We start from the raw sequence: 20939 nt of genomic DNA, 5'->3' as shown, positions 1-20939 counted from the left end.
GACGTGACAACAAGGACCACTCACCACATCACCTGCCTTACTTTATAAGTAAGTTACTAGGGAATAGTATAATTCTTTTAGATTCAGTCAGGAATATAGTGAAGCTTAGTTTAGTTATTATTTTTCTTTATTTGTTTGAGACTGTCTTTCAATGTTCTTTTAAATATTCCTGTGATTTTAAACTCTGATGTTACTGTGAATATATATTTAGTATTGTCTTGTTATTTTATTATTTATTATTAAATATATTTAAACCTTCCATTGTGGCTGATCTTTGTAGAGATATTTAAGTTTTGAGAGTACTTGCATATTTATTTGGTGACACTGTATGGGCCACGCCTAATAGCCTTGCTCTTGGTCAAACTACCATTTGTATTAATATTAATTCCACTCAGTATATTGGGTACCCTTGTAAGGGCCTCAAGGTAGCTGGCAGGAGTGACTGGTGGCAATGGTAACTACCTTTAAGTCTGGGCAGAAGGGAGCATGGCTAGTAAACCTGTGCCAGCCTTTCCCAGGTGTGTGTGTGTGTGTGTGTGTGTGTGTGTGTGTGTGTGTGTGTGTGTGTGTGTGTGTGTAAATCAAATCCCAAAGAGTGTGTGTGTGCCAGCTACTTGGCCAGGGACAGAAAGCACTGGTTGGACAAAGAGGGTGCTGTAGGTATTGGCTTGGTCACACAGCTGGGATCTCAACTGTATAGCTGTGCCAGTGTGGAGTCTTATTGGAGATCTGGAGAAAGAGGGAGAAACAAGCCCCAGACTGACTGTGGTCTCTGTGTCCACTTAAGGGAAATTGCACTTGATGCAGATAGCTGCATCTGGAAATACTGTGTGTGTACCTGTTATCCTCCCAGTGAATGTCCCCCACAGGTGCCAGTTATGAGGATTGAGGCTCCTTGATTACTGGCCTAGAGGTGGGATATCCATGTCATATATTGTTTGACAGTGGTGGGACGTCACAACCTCAAACATTCTCCCAGTCCCACAAACCATAGCCCAAAATGCACAGCTTTTGTGGCCACTTCCCAAGAGGACCCAGTGTAGATCAGAGTGTGTGATATACCTTGAAGAAGCTTTCCAGTGAGTCAGCACATCCATATAAGTACTGAGCACATGCAAGCAAGAGTGCCATTTTGAGTGAGCGGCCAGAGTGTGAGTATGAAAGTATGTAATCAGTCAGTTAGTTAGGTAGTTCATTTAAGTTTAATGTTCCTGCCATCCATCCTGATGTATTTGTATACAATAAACTACTTAAAGAACACCCAAGCCTCAATGTCTTCTTAATGCACACAAGAAGAGCAGCATGGTGTCAAAATGGGATTCAGATTTACATTCATTCGGCAACCAGTTAAAGTTGGAGGAATATGCAGGAGTGGATCAACCCTACTGCTCAAAAGACTCGCAAAACAGATCATAAAAAAATTCCTGGTACTAAAACTTGATTAAATTATTTCTTTTGCTGTAAATATAAAATGAAGCACTCAGAACCAAAACAAATTTCTTATTAAACATAATGTCCGATACTGCGGCATATTGATTAAAATATTCAAAATAATTACAGAAATGTTTGAAACAATATCTGAATTGCATAAAATGTACAAAAAAGGGAAAATGACCATATTTTTTCACTATGTACTACTGTTTTGTATTAACTAAAGCTATTCAAAGTATCTAAAGTATGCCAAGCAAGTGTATGCAGTATTACAGTGCAGTTATTTCACAAAGTACAGTCCTTTCAAAGAATACTTCACAAAGTATAATTACTTCAAACATATTTCACAGACTACAGTATTTTGAAGAGCGTATTGTGCATTTGAATATTATCAGAAGTACCTGCTATGTGTGAATGTTCATACATAATTATAAGGGCCATTTTGCATTGTGTTTTACTATAATTTGTGGGCATGGCAGAAGGGTTTTGCAGACCGGCACCACTTTTGTTTGATAACAATATTGCAGAAAATTGGAGAGTGCTTGAGCAAGAATATATTTTCATACAAACTGCTTTTTCTGACAAAGACGCATGTACAAAGGTATTTATTCTGCTTAATTTAGCTGGTTCAGAGGCCATTGAAAGAGAGCATTCATTTGTGTATGCACCTGCTGTGTTTGTAGGGGAGGGGAAAGTCTGTCATATATTGGTATCGGCTGAAACAAGGGAAGACCCAGAGTGCTTAAAATGTAAATTTAGGGAAATGTGTAACCCCCAAATGAATGTTACAATGGAAAGGCACTTATTTTACAAGGGATCAAAAAGCCTGGTGAAACTTTTGCAGCATATATAATTGACTTGAGAAATAAGGCTAAAACTTGTAGATTTGGTGATTTGAGAGATGATTTGATAAAGGACAAGTTTGTGTGTGGTATTAATAATGACGCAATGAGAAAGATTTTGCTTCCAGACAGTGTTTTAACATTAAATAAGGTCATTGAGATTTGTCAGATACACAAGCTTACCAAAAACTACTTAAGTATGCTTACAAATGAGAATAGCTATGGAAAGCATAGTGGCAAAGCTCATGTTGATAGTATGCATCATGTGGTTGAAAGAAACAGTTCCAAACACATGGCATCAACTGCAGGTCCTGTAACAGTCCTTGGGAAACCCTGAGTCTTTTCGGCAAATTCCAGGGCATGCTCAGTAAAGCAAAAATGGTTCATGATTACCTCCACTTCTAATACCAACTTTAAACCAATGAAGTTAGCAGCAATAACACATTTTATTGTCAACTGTTGTAATTGTGATGGAAATCATGACCCCAAAACATTCTTGCAATAAGTGGAATCATTTCAAAACATTTTGTAAATCAAATACGGCGCATTCTTTTATTAAAAGAGGACATTCCAAGAGGCAAGTTGATTAATTAAAAAGCAGTGACCCAATTTTTTATGTTGATGGTGTGTCTGTGCTTAGTGAAACAGTCAATGCAGTAGATTTGTGGGCAAAGAATGAGATATTTTGTACTGTTTGGATTAATGGGAGTCCCATAGTGCTCGAAGTAGATACTGGCTCAAAGTGCAATGTTATATCATCAGAAACAGTTGCTAGAGTAAATCCTACAGGACAACTTGATTTAATAAAGTGTGCAAAGCTTGTTTCTCATGGTGGTGAAGATATTCAAACCAAAGGTTCAGTAGTGCTTTCATGTTACTCTGCTGGGAACAACTATGACTTGCAATTCCATAGTTGAGACGTATGCAGTCATTATTAGGCCTCAGAGACAGTTTGAAAATGAGACTGCTTTCACTTAATAAAGAAGTTCACCATGTAAGCCTGCATGACAACAGCTCAAATTTCCCCCAAACTATTTTTTCTGAGTATGCTGATCATTTTGCAGACAAATTAGGCCAACTACCAGTTGTGTACTCTATGAAGTTAGACCCAGAGGTCAGCCCAGTTATCAGACCAACACATAAAGTTCCAGTAGCTATGCAGAGCAGAGTCAAAGCCAAGCTAGACCAAATGGTGCAGCTAGGAGTAATTTGTCCAGTAGAAGAGCCTACTGAATGGGTATCCTCCATGGCAGTAGTTCATAAGAAAAGCTCAGATGATATTAGAATATGTATTGATCCAAGAGATCTGAACAAAGGATTAAAAAGGCCTTATCATCCAATGCACACAGTTGAAGAGGTTGCTCCCTCATGCCAAACACCACTGTTTTTTTGTCTTAGATGCAAAGAGTTCATTTTGACAAATTATGATTGACTGCAAATCTTCATTGTTGACCACATTCAGTACACCATTTGGAAGATACAGATTTTGAAGAATGCCACTTGGAATAAATTCTGCCAGTGAAGTCTTTCAGCGTGTGATGGAACAAATTTTGTCAGGCTATCTCTGTGCTATTATATATTATAGTAGATAATATTCTAGTAGGAGGCAATGGTGAAGTCGAACATGACAGAAACCTCAAGAAAATTCTGGAAAGAGCACATGAAGTGAATCTTAAGCTGAATCTTCGGAAGTACAAATTCTGGCTATGAGAAGTTAGTTATGTTGGTCACTTGTTTACTAGTTCAGGCTATTGACCAGATCCTTCCAAGCAAACAGCAATTCTCAAGATGCCAGCTCCAGACAATGTCCAAGCCCTACAACATTTTATTGGTATGGTCAACTATCTAGGTAAGTTCATTCCAGATTTAAGCCAACTTTCAGCACCGCTCAGAAAGCTGGTGCACAAAGCTGTAATTTGGTCATGGTCAGAATAGCACCAAAGGTTATTTGATGTCGTGAAACAGAAAATTGCCAACCTACCAACTCTCAGCTACTATGATGTTCACAAACTAGTTACTGTTTCCTGTGATACTTCTAAGTTTGGTCTAGGTGCAGTCATTCTTCAAGAGAGTAGACCAGTAGTCTGTGCTTCAAGAACTCTTACCCAGACTGAGATGCAATACGCCCAGAATGAGAAAGAGCTTGCAGCAACTGTGTTTGCATGTTCAAAGTTCCATGATTATATTTATGGTCAACCTGTCCAGATTGAAACTGATCACCAATCTCTAGTTAGTATTTTGAGAAAGCCTATGCATACAGCTCCTGCTAGACAGCAATGTATGATGCTCAAATTGCAAAAGTACAATTTCAATCTTGTCTCCTCAAAAGGCAAACTTATTTATCTTGCTGATACTTTAGTCAGATTGCCCAGAAAAAAACACATAACAGCATAATGATGAGCAACTTGATTGAGGTCATGAAAGTCAAAATTTTTTCTTTCATGTCTTGATGAGCTCAGAACTCACACAGTTTCAGATCCATTTCTCCAGAAGCTTAACCTCTTTATCAGTCAAGGATGGCCTTCAATGCAGTCTTGTTTGCCAGTAGAAATTTAACCTTATTTTCCATACAGAGATGAGTGTGATGGCCATGCCCTGGCCCAGCAATCAAGGAGCCTCAATCCTCACCACTAACACTAGGGAGGGTGTCTCATATAGGAGAAAGGATAACAAATATACACAGTAAAGTACAATTTCCTTTAAGTGCACACAGAGATCACAGTCAGTCTGGGGCTGGTTGCTCCCTTGCTCCCCAGGTCCCCCAAAAGACACCCCACTGGCACAGCTATAGGGTCCAGATGTCAGTGTAGCTGGCAAGCTAATCTCCAGTACCCTCTCTGTCCCACCAGTCCTTTGTGTCCCTACCCAGGTAGCTGATACACCACACACACTTTGAGATAAGTATTTATACAACTTCACAGACACTCCTGGGAAAGGCTGACACAGATTCTCCAGCTGTGCCCCTTTGTCCAGACTATACAGTAGTAATTACTGCCACCACCAGCTAATACTTATCAGCTACCCAAAGGCCCTTAAAAGGGTATCCAATTATTATTGTGCAATATTATTATCCAATTGGTAAGTATGACTAATCAGTCTAAGGCTTATTAGAGTAGTCTTGTACAATAAACTCTTTAAATATGCAACCTACTCTAGAGCTTAACTTGTCTCTACACAAACCAGCCACAGGTAGAAGGCTTTAAAATATTTAATAATAAATAATTAAAATACAAAACAATACTACTGCACCACAATGCTACCCAAGAGTTCAGAGATCACACAGAAACTTAAAACAATACAGTAGGAAAGTTCTGATATAACAGAAAAATACTTAAGTTTAATCTTTATAGTCCTAGCTATTTCTACAAGAAATCATACTTCTAAAATAACTTACTTTCATAGAGAGAGCATAAGGCAGTGCTGAGAGTTGTATATCAAGTTCAAAATGCTTACAGTCTCTCTCTCAGCAATAGTTTAAAATCACTAACATTTCTGCTGGGCCCTCCCAGATTACATCATTTTGACGCTTTGGTTTTCCCACTATACACATTACATCATTTTGACACTTAGTCTGGAGTTCCCAGGCCAACAGGCTGCATTATTTAGCAAGCTAACACCTGCTCAGGAAACTACAACAATAAAAGACATTTCACATGTACACTCTAGTAATTATTCCTTAAGTTAAAACAATAGAAAGAATGTGATAGCCCAGACCAAATGACTCCAAGCTCTACAGATCAAAGAACCTACAAGACATAATTTTAATTTCAAAAGAACAGATGTGAAATGCTTGGCTTAGTTTTCCTTACAGCAGATGGCAATGTTGCTACAATCTTGAAGTTCACATTTTACAATGTTTTCTTTCATTTAAGAAACAAGCCTGTATTTTACATTTATATTTACAAATGATAGACTTATGTATCAAATTCTATTTGGCTAGGCTGGCAGCCTTCACCTCTTCTTCCCCAATCTTCACAGATTTCCCCCATGGAGAACTCAAGCTAGTTTTTCAAGTGACCCTTGATAAACACCGCTTAAAAGGGTTAGGTCTATCTGGGTGCACCTCACCCCATTCCCTGTCTTGAGAGTTCATCTGCATTGGCATTGCTACTCCCACTGCGGTGCTGCACTGACATATCATATGCTTGCAACCCCAGGCTCCATCTTAGCAACTTGCCATTTTGCTGACTGGCTCAGTTTAACCATGTTAGAGGGTTGTGATCTGTCATAACAGTGAATTTCCTTCCATACAGATAAGGCTGAAGTTTTTGCAGTGCCCACGATATGGCTAGACATTCCTTTTCTACGGCTGCATAGCATTCCTGCCTGGGTTGGAGCCTACGACTGAGATAAACTACTGGGTGCTCTTCCCCCTCTGAATAAATCTAGCTAAGCACAGCCCCCACCCCATGGTTTGAAGCATCCACTTGCACAACAAATTATTTGCTGTAATCTGGACTGGCTAACACAGGCAGTCCTCCCAAAGCTTCTTTAAGCTTATGGAATGCCTGCTCACATGCTAGGGTCCACACTACCTTATCTGGCCTGTTCTTCCTTGTCAGGTCTGTGAGGGGAGCAGCTATGGTACTATAACTTGGGGCAAATTTTCTGTAGTACCCTGCTGTCCCTAAAAATGCCCTCACCTGCTTTTTAGTAACAGCTGCAGGCCATGCCTGAATACCTTCCACTTTGGCAGGCTCTGGCCTTATCTTACCACTCCCCACTCTATGTCCTAGGTAGGAGACCTCTGCCATACACACCTGACATTTGCTTGGCTTAATGGTCAACCCTCCACTCTGTAGTCTGCCCAGCACCTCCCTGACATGCTGAAGGTGCTCTGACAAGGAATGGCTATAGATGGCAATATCATCTAGGTAAGCAAGGGCAAACCCACCTGCTCCTGCTAGGATATTATCCACCATAGGTTCATAGGTAGGTACTAGGTTATCAGCCCAAGGGCCTATGTAAGCCTAGCCAACATGGTTCCTTGGCTTACGCTACCAAAGAAAGTTATTTTCCTGTGCCAATGTTGAGCACAGACACAGAAGTGATCCCCGGGGTGTATTTCCTATTTCCCATCCACTCATCAAGATTTTTCTTGAAGTGTGCTAATGAAGACCTTTGCTTGACATAGATGGGTAGCCTGTTCCAGAGTATAGGAAGTCTCTGGGATAGGAATCTATCCATCCAGCATGTCCTGTTTATTGTGGTGACAATGTTTAGGTCCCTAGAGGGTGTAGCTCAGAGGGATTGGGGTTTCTTTAGGTGTAGCATGCCCAACAGCTCTGGGTTTGACATAGCTTTATATGTTAGGCAGAAATCACCTCAGAGTAGGTGATATGCTACGGAGTAAAGCTGGAGTTTTTTGAGACGGTCAGTGTAGGGCATTTGTTTGTGGTCAGTAATCCTCTTTGTGAGGTACTTCTTTGGCCATTCCAGCTGCTGCAGATGTCCTGTGAGGTACATTCCAAAAGGGGCATTGTACTCTATAATGGGTCTAATGAGTGTTGAGTAGAGGGGAACAATGACCTCTTTTTTCCTGGATGAGAACCCTTTTATGATGAGGTGTGCCACATAGAAGGAATTCCTGACTACTGTGGTGATGTGGCTGTCAAAGGAGGGACTACTGTCCACCTGGGTCCCAAGGTCTGTTATCACATATTTGGTATTAAGTAGATTGCTGCCTATGTGGTAGTTCATGAGTACAGAGTTTTTACCAAAGGGGATGACACTGTACTTTTTGGCATTGAGCTTGAGACCAGGCATCTGTCTCAGCGAGGCCCTTCTGTAGGATGTCTACATCATTTGGGGACTTGACTATGGCTCCTAGTTTGCAGTCATCTGCGAACTTCATTAGCCAGAGGCCTTCTGTGTTAGCCTGTACTTCAGAGAAGTAGATACCAAACAGGAGAGGTGCCAGGACTGAACCTTGTGGTACTTCACTTGTCACTGGTCTGAAGTCTGATTTGGAGTCTGCAACTTTTACAGTATGGGTTCCGTCAGTGAGCCAGTCAGCAACACATCTTGTGATGTAGAGATTTATACCTAGTTTAGTGAGTTTAGCTATAATTCCAGAATGGAGGATGGTGGCGAAAGCCTTGGCGAGGTCAAGATAGGTTGAGTGAACCACCTTACCCTCATCTATGGCTTTGGTGACTGCCTCTAAGAAGTCGATCGGGTTCAGGAGGCATGATCTTCCTTTCACAAACCCAAACTGGGTGGGATCCAGAGTTTGGAGGTTACCAATGTCTTTGTTTATGAGTTCCATGATGATACGTTCCATGGCCTTGCAGACCAGGCTCATCAGGCTAATAGGGTGATAGTTCCTGGGATCAGTGGTGGCTCCCTCTTAGTGGAGTGGGATAACTGTTGCTGTGCACCATTCAGTGGGCAGAAAGCCTGATGTGAAGCTATTACTGAACATGGTGCTTATGTGCGGAGCCAGTTCATTCTGAAGTTTGTGTAAAATGCAGCCTGGGATGTTGTCCGGTCCCATGGATGCTGTGTTTTTGGCTTTAGAGAGTGCTGCTTTTACCTGTGAAGTTGTGATTACAGGGACTCTGCATTCTTCCTGTATAGATATGGGCCCTTTAAGGGGTGAGAAGGGGGTAAAGTTAGCACTGAACCTAACTGCCAGGATATTGGCAATATCAGTTTGTTCTGAAATGTTTGTGCCATTGTGCTGTAACTCAGAGCAGATCTGTGTGTTGCCATTGAGATTCTTGACATAGCTATAGAATGCTTTGTGGTTGTCCTTAGAATCAGTGGCAATCTTGTTTTCATAGCTAGCTTTGGAGGATCTTATAAGGGATCTCAGCTTCTTGCTGAGGCTGACCAGGGAGCTCCTCCACTCATGGGATTTTACTCTCCTTTGCAACAATTTCTTCCTTCTGTTGTAGAGTTTGTTTATGACAGGGGACCACAATATTGGCTTCCTTTTTTTGGAGGATAGCATCTTGGTTCTGTTTAGGATAGCACGATCCATGCACTTGTGTAAGTGCTTATAGAGTGCATTTGTGTAGGATTCAGCAGTCATAACTGTATTGTCCATCTGCATGAGTGTCATGAAGTTCACCACTTCTGTCTTAAGAAGCATGAAGTTGGCTTTGGAGAAATTTTTTACCATGGTTTCCTTAATGGGGGGTGGGGGCGGGATGTGGATATCTAAGGAGATTAGCATATGGTCAGATCTGACCAAAGAGGAGTTGACTTCAGGTGTGGAACACCAGTCACTCATGTTGGTAATGACTAAGTCTAGGATATTGTTGCCCCTGGTGGGGGTGGGGATAAGTTGAGCCAAGGCATTGGAATTTATGAATTCCAGAAAGTGCTGAGCAAAGGTGTTGGTACATGAGTAGTTTTCCCAGTTAATGGTGGGGTAGTTGAAATCACCCAATATTAGGGTGTTTGGTTGAACCCTAATATTTTCCAATATATCAAGGAAAGAGGAGTGGGAATCCTGGGCCATGGTGGGGGATCTGTAGCAAGCTACAATTTGTATTGCAGTATTGCCCACAGTTAGTTGCACTTGGATAACCTCAGCTGCATTGTGCTAAGCAAGTAGCCTGGAGGTGTGGATATCCTTAATGAATATGGACACACCTCCGCCTTTGGTGTTCAGGTCCAGGTTAGATGGCCGAAAAGTGTGGTATGAGTTATAGCCTGGTAATGCAGGGGTGCTCTCTTGAGCCTTGAATCAGGTCTCAGTCACTGCAAAGACATCAATGTTCTCCATTTTAAGGAGTGCCTTGACTGAGTGCATTTTGAGATTTAGACTTCTAGCATTAAGTAGCATTACCCTCAGTTTTTGCTTGCCTGTTCCTGTTATGGTGGTGAATTTGTCATTTGAACCTTACCTAAAAAAGGCACTATAGGGGCGGTAAGAGCCTTTGCCAGTATCCGGAATCCTAGGGGTGACAGGTGCAGGCCATCTCTGGCAAAGCATTGTGGTCTGTCGACCATGTCGTCCCAAGCAGACAGATACTGGATCCCCTTAGAATGACACCAGAAGCTTAGCCAATTGTTGAAGTCAATCATTTTGTCCTTGTACTGAGGTATCATTCTGGGTGATGGCAGGATGCTACTCAGGGTTAGGGTCATACTTGCCTGGGCTACAAGATCTGAGAGTTCTTCCATGTCTCTTTTCATGTAGTCCAGGGAGGTACATCTCAGGTCATTCACACCAACATGAACAATCACAGAGTCATATTTGTACTTGTTGTGGGGTGACCTGAGTGCATGGGTTATGTGGCAGATCTTGGCACCCGACAGGCAGCTGACAGTGACCTTCTCCTTGTTTAGCCTGGTGAGTGGGACATCAGTGTGCCTGACTATAGAGTCACCTATGACTAGTGTGTTGGGTATGTTGTTTTGCCTTATGGACTGTGGTTGAATGGCACACTGAGTCTGTGGGCTATGTGTCATTTGGGTTGTGTTGGTGGTGGGAGGTTGCTTGTGTTTCTGCTTTGGAGATCTTTGTTGCTTGAGCAGATTATTATTGAGAGCCTCTGTGAATGTTTTTTCTGTTTCTATACGTGGAATTTGGTGGTGTAAGTTTAGTGGGACTATGTGATGAGTGTGGTGTGGTGCAAGTGTTTACCTTCCCCTCTTGACTATCAAGTTCAGTCTTGGTTGGAGAGAGCTTTACCTCCTGTTTGGCTAGATAAGTGCATCTCTCACAAGTTATTGTGTTGGGTGGTAGGAGGAGAAGGTTGTCTGTGTACATGAGGTAATTGCTACATTGCCCCAAGATGCCCAGATTCATCAGCTAGACAGGAGAGAAAACACTGGGAGCTGACCCTTGGACATGCCTGAATAAAAAAAAATATTTTCCTCCTGACAAGTGAGGAAAGTGAGTACAAGAGGTGTTTTTCTCTAAGCAAGTGAGGAAAGTAAGTACCAAAGCTGTTTGCCTCTAGTTAATGAGAAAGGGTGAGTGCTGTAGTAATTTATAGTTTATTTAGTGCTTACAACAAGTTCTGAACAAGTGCTGAACACGGATAAGCAAATTCAAGTGCTAAAACTAAGAATCTGTATCTGGATCTTGTTGTAGATAGGCTACCTAGTGCTTACCACTCCCACTGATAAGCTAGAAGGTTTTCCTCCAACACAGAAAGACTTGGGGGCACAGAAGCTTACAAACAGTCCTGGATACAGCAAATCTGTATCTGGGCTAAACTAGTTACAGGGAAGGTAGGAAGCAAGTGCAAATGCAGGCTTTTAAACCAGAAAGTTGAAGGAGATGGAAAAACTGCCCAAATGGCCAATAAACTACAATTTCTGGGCCAGAAACCACTATTGCGTTAGATAGGCTACTTAGTGCTTACCACTCCCACTGATAAGCTAGAAGGCTTCCCATCAACACAGAAAGACTTGGGGCACAGAAGCTTACAAACAGTCCTGGATACTTGCAGGAAAGGCAGAAAACAAGCTTGGAATTTATATATATATATATATATATATATATATATATATATATATATTTTTTTTTTTTTTAGTTAAGTGGGTACTAGCCTCTTTAAAGTTGCTGGGGCATTCTTCATCCCAAAAGGCATATTTGTGAACTCATACAAGCCAAAAGGAGTCACAAAGGCTGACTTCTCTCCAGCACTAGGAGTCAGGGACACCTGCCAGCCCAGCAACCCTTGGTAAGATCAGTGGTTGTAAGATACTTAACCCCACCCAGCTGCTATAGGGCCTCATCTGTCCTAGGCATGGAGTAAGCATCTGACTCTGTCTGACTATTTAATTTCCTGTAATCCACAGAGAACATGGTGCTGCCATCCTTCTTTGGCACCAGCACCACTGGGGAGGCCCAGGGACTGTTGGACTCTTGAATCACCCCTAGTTCCAACATCTCCTGTACCTCTTCCCTCAAAGTCTGTCTGACACTCTCAGGCACCCTATAAGGGGCCTGCTTAATAGGCCTTTGGGGTCCTTTATCTACCTGGTGCTGCACCAGGTGGGTGTACTCTGGTTTCCCAGTGAACACGTCCCCAAATTCTTGCAACACTGCTTGGATTTCTCGAACATGGGTAGGAGATAGCTGCTGGGACATTGATACCCCTTCCACCAAGGTGTCGGCCCGAACCTCACTGAGGAGATCAGTCCCCAGATCTCCCTCAGACTCCTCCTGCAATCCACTGTAAATGCTCAGCACAAGGGCCTCCCTATCATGGTAAGGTTTCATCATGTTAATATGGTACAATTTGTGCCCCTGCCATCTGCCTAGCACTTCCACCATGTAGTTAACATCACTTACCTTTCTTACCACCTTGTAGGGTCCCTCCCAAGCTGCTTGCAGCTTGTTGTGTCTGACAGGAATGAGAACCATTACCTGCTGCCTCACAGCATACTCTCTAGCTCAAGCATTCCTGTCATACCACACCTTTTTCTGTTGTTGGGCTTCTGCCAGGTTCTCCTGGGCCAAGCCCATGAGTTCCCTGAGCCTTGTCCTGAGGTTTAGGACATAGGCCACAACAGACTCCTTGTGAGGTTCACACTCATCTTCCCACTCATCTCAAATTAAATCTAGAGGTCCCCTCACCCTATGCCCATACAGCAACTCAAAGGGTGAAAAACCTGTAGATTCCTGGGGAACCTCTCTGTAAGCAAACAACAGATGGGGCAAATATTGTCCCACTCCCTCTTAAACTGATCTGCAAATGCCCGTAGCATGGACTCGATTGTAGAGTTTAACCTCTCAACAAGACCATTAGTCTGGGGATGGCAGAGGGTGGTCTTCATGTGCTTCACCCCACAGGACTTCCACAGACAAGTCAACAGGTTTGATATGAAATCGGCACCTCTGTCAGAAAGTATTTCTTTTGGGAAACCTACCCTGCTGAAAATCTCTAACAAAGCATTTGCCATGTTCTCTGCCTCAATGGAGGAAAAAGCCACTGCCTCTGGGTATGGTGTATCATAATCCACTACCACTAGGATATACTTCTTCCCTGTGGAACTTGGGGTACTCAGAGGACTCACACTATCCATAGCTACCCTCTGAAATGGCTCATCAATCACAGCAAAGGCATCAAAGGAGCTCTCACACTGTCTCCTGCCTTGCCTACCTTTTGGCACTGCTCACAGGTCCTGCAGTACCCTGTTACATCTCTGGAAATTCCAGGCCAATAGAAGTTTTGCATAATACGTCTCTTTGTAGGTTTTATGCCCATATGACCTGCAAAGAGAATATAATGAGCTATGGCTAGAAGAGCTTGAGGGTAGGCTCTAGGCACTACCAACTGCTGTCCTCTCTCACCTTCTCGCCCTCCCTCAGGGGTCCACATTTTTTATAGTAACCCTTTGTCCCAGTATACAGATTCCCCTTCCCTTGAGAATCAGGTGCCTCCCTAGCTACCTACCTCAGGTCTTGCAATGTAGGGTCTGAGAGCTGAGCCTGTCTCAACTCTCTCCTTGTAACCCTTCCCAGCTCCCCTTCCACAGGAAGTCTGGCATCCTCTGACAGCGGTGCCTCACTGTCAACCTGGGTATTACTACTCACCTCTACCTTTGCAGTCACCCTGTCCAAGGGAACATCAGTACCCACAAGCAGTTGTGGCTCACCTTCAGTCTTACTGCTACAGCATAGCTCACTCCCTGAAGTAACCACCTCACCAGTCCTGGCTGCAAGTATGCAGTCTGTCTGGGTCTCCCCTAGGCTACCAGACCCACATGCTTGTCTCCTAGCTTCACTGTGTGTAACTGCATAAGTACATAGTACTTCCTCATCCAAATCCTTCCCTCTCAGGACATCTGCAGGATGGTAGTTCCATACCCCTGTTGTCTCAAGACAACCTACCATTGGCATTTTGTCTTTCCCACTGACTGGCTTCTTCACCTTTGGTTCCTCACCTTGCCTCCATGGACACCTGTATGCCACATGGCCCCACTGGTTGCATTCAAAACATTTCACCTTAGATCCTGGACATGTACCTGGACTGGTGACTTCCCCTGCTACTGGCAGATTCTGTTGGGAAGTCTGTGCTGCCCACCATGGGTTCCTTTAGACCCATGAGCAGTACTGGGGGTCCCCTTCCTGTGCAGGGCTGCATTGCTTGCCAGGTATAGGTCTCCCTTCTTCCCCAAATAATCTGAAGTAGCACATTGTCTATCAGCTAACCAAATCCTTATGTCCTCAGGCAAAGTGCTAAGGGCTTGTTCCCTCACCAAAAGGTCTGCCATCCCTTCAAAAGTGGTGACCTGACATCCACTCACCCAGCTATGAAAATAAGTGCTCAGTTCAGCAACATATTCACACACACTTTTATCTGCCTTGCGTCTATGCTCATGAAACTTTTTCCTATACATTTCAGGTGTTAGCTTAAAACATTCTAAAAGACATTTTTTTTTACAGCAGTATAATCATAACAGACAGAGTCAGGCATTTGTGATATACAAATTACAGCTTTCCCATGGAGTAAGGGGGTCAGGAACTGTACCCAGAGCCTTTGGTCAACACTATACTGTTTGCACACCCTCTCAAACATATGAATGAAACTATCAAAATTATCCCCCTCTTTAAATTGCGGAAGAAATTTACTGACCTGTTGGGCTTCTGGGGTCCAGATACTCCCTTCCCCATTACCTCTATGACTCTGGCGAAGAGTCAGCATTTCCCTCTCATGCTTCCTCTGATGCTCCTTTTCTTCGGCTTCTATCTCTAAACACCTGGCCTCCAACTCAAGTCTCTTTAGCTCCAGCTGGATTTTTAAGACCAATGCAGAAAGGTTGAGCTGTCCATTCTCCGAGGATATTGTATCTCCACTGCCAGTCTGATTGTCCTTCACAGAAAGATTGAGCTGTCCATTCTCTGAGGATATTGTTTCTCCACTGGCAGTCTGATTGTCCTCCTGGATGCTGTTTTCTGGTGCAGCTGTAACCAAGGCTGCAATCAGGTCTGCTTAGTCAGGTTTCCATGCACCAGTCCCCTAGCCTGGCACATCTCCACCAGCTGGCTCCTTGTCAGCTTTCCATACTCCTCTGCTAGCATGCTGCCTGCTCACCCTGACTAACTAAGCTAACAAAAGAAATAAAACAATTGTGATCTGAACTCTGAGTATTTACTGTGTGGCTGTTTTAGAGTACAAAACACCTTCAGAGATCACTGTACATAAGCTACAGGGTTCAATTTACCCACAACACTACAAGCTAATTAGTATGTGAAGTGGATCCCACCATTGCAAACCACAAGTGAGGATATCTTATCCCAACCACTGCCACTACAATGTGTGGCCGTGCCCTGGCCCAGCAATCAAGGAGCCTCAATCCTCACCACTAACACCATGGAGGGCATCTCATATAGGAGAAAGGATAACAAATACACACAGTAAAGTACAATATCCCTTAAGTGCACACAGAGATCACAATCAGTCTGGGGCTGGTTGCTCCCTTGCTCCCCAGGTCTCCAATAAGACTCCCCACTGGCACAGCTATAGGGTCCAGATCTCAGCGTAGCTGGCCAGCTAACCTCCAGTACCCTCTCTGTCCCACCAGTGCTTCTTGTCCCTGCCCAGGTAGCTGACAAACCACACACACTTTGAGATAAGTATTTATACAACTTCACAGACACTCCTGGGAAAGTCTGACACAGATTCTCCAGCTGGGACCCTTTGCCCAGACTATATGGTAGTAATTACTGCCACCACCAGCTAATACTTACCAGCTACCCAAAGGCCCTTAAACGGGTGTCCAATTATTACTGTGCAATATTATTATCCAGTTGGTAAGTGTGACTAATCAGTCTAAAGCTTATTAGAGTGGCCTTGTACAATAAACTCTATAAATATGCAATGTACTCTACAGCTTAACTTGTCTCTACACAAACCAGCCACAGGTAGAAGGTTTTAAAATATTTAATAATAAATAATTAAAACACAAGACAATACTACTACACCATAATGCTACCCAAGAGTTCAGAGATCACACAGAAACTTAAAACAATGCAGTAGGAAAGTACTGATATAACAGAAAAACACTTAAGTCTAATTTTTATAGTCCTAGCTATTTCTACAAGAAAACATACTTCTAAAATAACTTACTTTCATAAAGAGAGCATAAGGCAGTGCTGAGAGTTGGATATGAAGATCAAAATACTTACTCTCTCTCTCTCTCTCTCTCTCTCTCTCAGCAATAGTTTACAATCACTAACATTTCTGCTTGGCCCTCCAAGATTACATCATTTTGACACTTAGGTTTTCCCAGTATACACATTACATCATTTTGACACTGGAGTTCCCAAGCCAACAGGCTACATTATTTAGCAAGCTAACACTTGCTCAGGAAACTACATCAATAAAAGACATTTCACATGTACATTCTAGTAATTATTCCTTAAGTTAAAACAATAGAAAGAATGTGATAGCCCAGACCAAATGACTCAGAGCTCTACAGATCAAAGAACCTACAAGACATAATTTTAATTTCAAAAGAACAGATGTGAAATGCTTGGCTTAGTTTTCCTTACAGCAGATGGCAATATTGCTACAATCTTGAAGTTCACATTTTACAGTGTTTTCTTTCAATAAAGAAACAAGCCTGTATATTTACAAATGATAAAATTATGTATCAAAATCTATTTGGCTAGGCTGGCAGCCTTCACCCCTTCTTCCCCAATCTTCACAATGAGATTTTGTCAGACAATGGTATCATCATGAAAAGTCCTAAAGTGATTGATCCAAAATCCTTGCAACAAAAGTATATTAAGACCTTGCATTGTGGCCAACCAGGAACTGATCTACCAAAAGAAGAGCGAGAGGTCTAGTATTTTGGCTTTCAATGTCAAAAGATATTGAGAAAGTACTTTCATCTTGTTCAGTATGTAATAGTACAAAACCGCATCAACAAAAAGAGCCATTTCAGTTAAGCCAGATTCCTGAACTACCTTGGTCAACAGTAGGCACAGATATGTTTGAGTGGGATGGTCAACATTACTTGGTGTTAGTAGACTCTTCTTTAAATTGGTTCAAGATTGACCTGCTTCTCAACCTAACTTCCAGTGTTGTCATTACTAAGTTGAAGAGACATTTTTCTGTCCATGGTAGTCTGCACAGTTATTTCTGACAATGGTGCACAGTTTATTAGTCAGCAGTTCAATAGATTTGCAGAAGAGTGGGACTTTGCTCATATTACGAGTAGTCCTGAATACCCTCAGTCAAATGGCTTGGCTGAATGTGCAGTTCAAAGTACAAAACAGCTGTTAAAGAAATCCGCACATGACAATACCAATGTTTTTCTAAACTTGTTAAATCTCAGAAACATTCCTCATGATAATCATCTTGGTTCACCTGCCCAGAGACTTATGTTGAAACAAACTAGAACCACATTAACAATCAGCAGTAATTTATTGGTTCCAAGTGCTAAGAACAAGAAAGCAGTAAAAGCCCAACTGTTGAAAAAAACATTTGTCCCAGAAGTCTTACTATGACAAAAACCAACAAACCGCTCAGTTCTTTACAAAAAGGGGAGATAGTGAGGATGCAGACATCAAAAGGTTTTGATCGCATTGGATTTTTGAAAAGTTTGTGTCAAGAGCCGAGATCATACATTGTGGAATCACAAGGAGTGGAATTCAGGCGCAGTCAGAAACATTTGTTACCAGTGCCCAAACCAGCATCACAGCATCTTGCCTGTGACAAAGTCTCTAGTTCTCAGAATGACTTGTCCAATGTTCCTGTTCCAGAGTACATTCTATCAGCAATCTCCCGTTCCTGAGAAAAACACTGAGACTCCTCAAGCAGAACATTCTCCAGTGACTGTCCCTGTTGCTAAACCCGATCCTAACTATTATGTCACGAGATCAGGTTGCATCTCAAAACCTACTTCCAGATACATGGCAACCTGGACATGACTGTTGTTTTCTTTATTAGTGTCTATATAATTGCATATCTATTCAAATGTTGTTGTTTATATGAGGCAGCTCAGGAAAGGGAGAATGTAGATCAGAGTGTGTGATACACCTTTAAGAAGCTTTCCAGTGAGTCAGCACATGCATATAAGTACTGAGAACATGCAAGCAAGAGTGCCATTTTGAGTGAGCAGCCAGAGTGTGAGCATGCAAGTATGTAGTCAGTCAGTTAAATAGTTTGTTTAATGTTCTTGTCATCCATCCTGATGTATTTGTATACAATAGACTACTTAAACGAACACCCAAGCCTCAACGTCTTCTTAATGCACATAAGAAGAGTGACACCCAGTTCCTGAGACCCACTCCCTACGACTGATCAGCCACACACACCTCTTTAGCTTTTAGAATCCATATGGCTACATTAGTCTTAGTTATATGTCATGCCTGTACTTTATATTTTTTTTACTTAGCATCATACTCCATTGATAGCTATCACCCAACTCTTACCTAAATCTCATATGTCAGTGAATAGCTAAGTGTAGCATGATTCCCATACTGATTAAGTCACATTTACAGACTTCATCTTCTGCAAATGAACAGCTACCTCATAGTGACCAAGGTCTCACTGTAAACAGGATGATCATTTTTTGTGATACTCCCTCTTCAGTACTCATTTCAGCACTTCCAGAGGCTTGTGAAAGTACCTTTCACGAGTCTGTTACTAAACCACTTTAAGATACATCACCTTGTATGAATAATAATGTATTCTAAGGATGCTAACTGCTGTCCTAGCTGGGGAAATGAAAATCACAAACCAAGGTCCTTAGCACTCCCTCCATATTGCATGCATCACAATCTCATAACTTGTACTCATCGGCCTAACAATATATAAACATTCAATATCCAAAATGACATTAAGTCACAACACAAGTTACTTCTGCAGGAAATATCAAAACATTTTTAAAATCTCTTTTTTCTGTGAGCATTTTTTTTTTCATTTTATTGAATGCTGCCACTTTATTGCATATGAACAGCTGTTTCTACACTGATTGTTCAACTTAGCTTTGCTTAGACTTGTGAAATTACTGTCTTCTGCAGCATGATGGCTGTCTCTGTGGACACATTAAATGACTATTGTCACTGAACTTTTTCAGGGACACTTTCCACTTTCAGATTCTGCTTACGTTGGCTGTAGACTGAATTTTTTACTACCCATTTTCTAGCTGTATAGCCTAATTTCTTTTGATCAAGCACGTAGAAAGATACGCACTTTGGCAATGACATTGGATTGCTTTAACTGTAATTGAAAAGCTACTGTTTAAAAAAAGCTGCTTATGCAATTCATTTTTGCACATTCAGTTTAGCAATATTTGACAAACAAGCTTTAGTTAATGCCCAGAATATGACAACCAATTTACTGAGCTTGCACAATTTCTGAATGCAGACTCAAACATCATGTTGCCCTCTGGTCCACTGTCAAGCTTAAACACAACAGATTTGCCATTTATCCTCAGTTTATCAGCCTAGACTTCTTAAAAGCTCTTCTAAAATTCCCTCTCAGTTTTGTTGTCAGGCTTTTTTGTCATATAGCTCTTTTTATATGCTTCCCTTGTCTCTGCAGTTTGCTTGTACTGTATGTGCAAACTATATACTTTTGCGCTCACATATCTCTCCTTATTTTTTTCTCAGAAGGACGTTAATATTGTATTTGTATGACTTTTTTCTTTCAAAACACATTCTCATGTAATAGGCAGCAGAGTTACACATTTGGCAGACTTCATTTTCTTGCCTCATTTTGTGCCTGCACCTACAGCAAATGGTATGGTTCTTTGTTGCTTGTTTTTTACGGTGTGCCATTTTGGACAAAATGTTGGGAAAGCATGCTTTACCCCTTTTATTTGTATTGCTTCTAGACTTTAGTTTCTCATTATTTTCAGGCAGACATATATATGGCTTTTCCAGTGTCGTGTCTGATTCTCTCTCAATAGTGGAACACATATCGTCATTTGTAATACCATATACTATTCTGCTTCTGATTAAAGAATCACAAAGTTGCTCAAATTCATAATCATCCACAATGTGTCTTAATTCAGTCACGTGTATTAACAGCTTTTTTTGCACCTCTTGATTTTTGATAAAGAGCAAATATCCTACATAGGGTAAATTATTATTTTTTTCTTGCACTATTCCTTGGAGTTTATTTTATAGCCATATGCTACTTTTTCTCTCCTCTTTCAGTGTGAGCTTATTAAATGCCTTGATGGCTTTCCTGCCAGTTATATGAAAAATGTGGCACAATACATTTTCTTTGATTTGTCTCTGTGACGATTTGCAGTGAGATATAGTTCAAATATTTTGGTCTGGGACTTCCAGTTTTCTGAGAAGTTATTCTGCAGTTTCAAGGTGATCTGAGTTTTATATATATATATATATATATATATATATATATATATATATATATATATATATATATATATATAGATATATATATACATCAGGGAAAATATGCATTTTCTGCTGTCTGCAAGTGAGAAGCTCCTTGTTATGCAAAAAAGAAAAATGCATTTATCAAGGTGAATTGTTTTGCAAAAATCAAAAGGCATATAATAGATACTGTTCACAGCATGGGATAGAAAAACAAATGCCCTTTGCTTTTGATACACCTGGTATATGTAGGTGAAAAATAAATGACTAATTGTGCCATCTTGCGATTACTTCTGGTACTGTATTCTGGCTGCCAGATTCAAGTTCTGCATTCCTGTAACAACATTAATGGCTAATAAACCAGCTGAGGCATAAGGCCTGTTTATACACAAGAG

The sequence above is a fragment of the Protopterus annectens genome, chromosome 4.part0 (genome assembly GCF_019279795.1).
Source record: "Protopterus annectens isolate FY-2018-M chromosome 4.part0, PAN1.0, whole genome shotgun sequence".
Taxonomy (NCBI): domain Eukaryota; kingdom Metazoa; phylum Chordata; order Ceratodontiformes; family Protopteridae; genus Protopterus; species Protopterus annectens.
Note: the sequence above shows the minus strand (reverse complement) of the source record.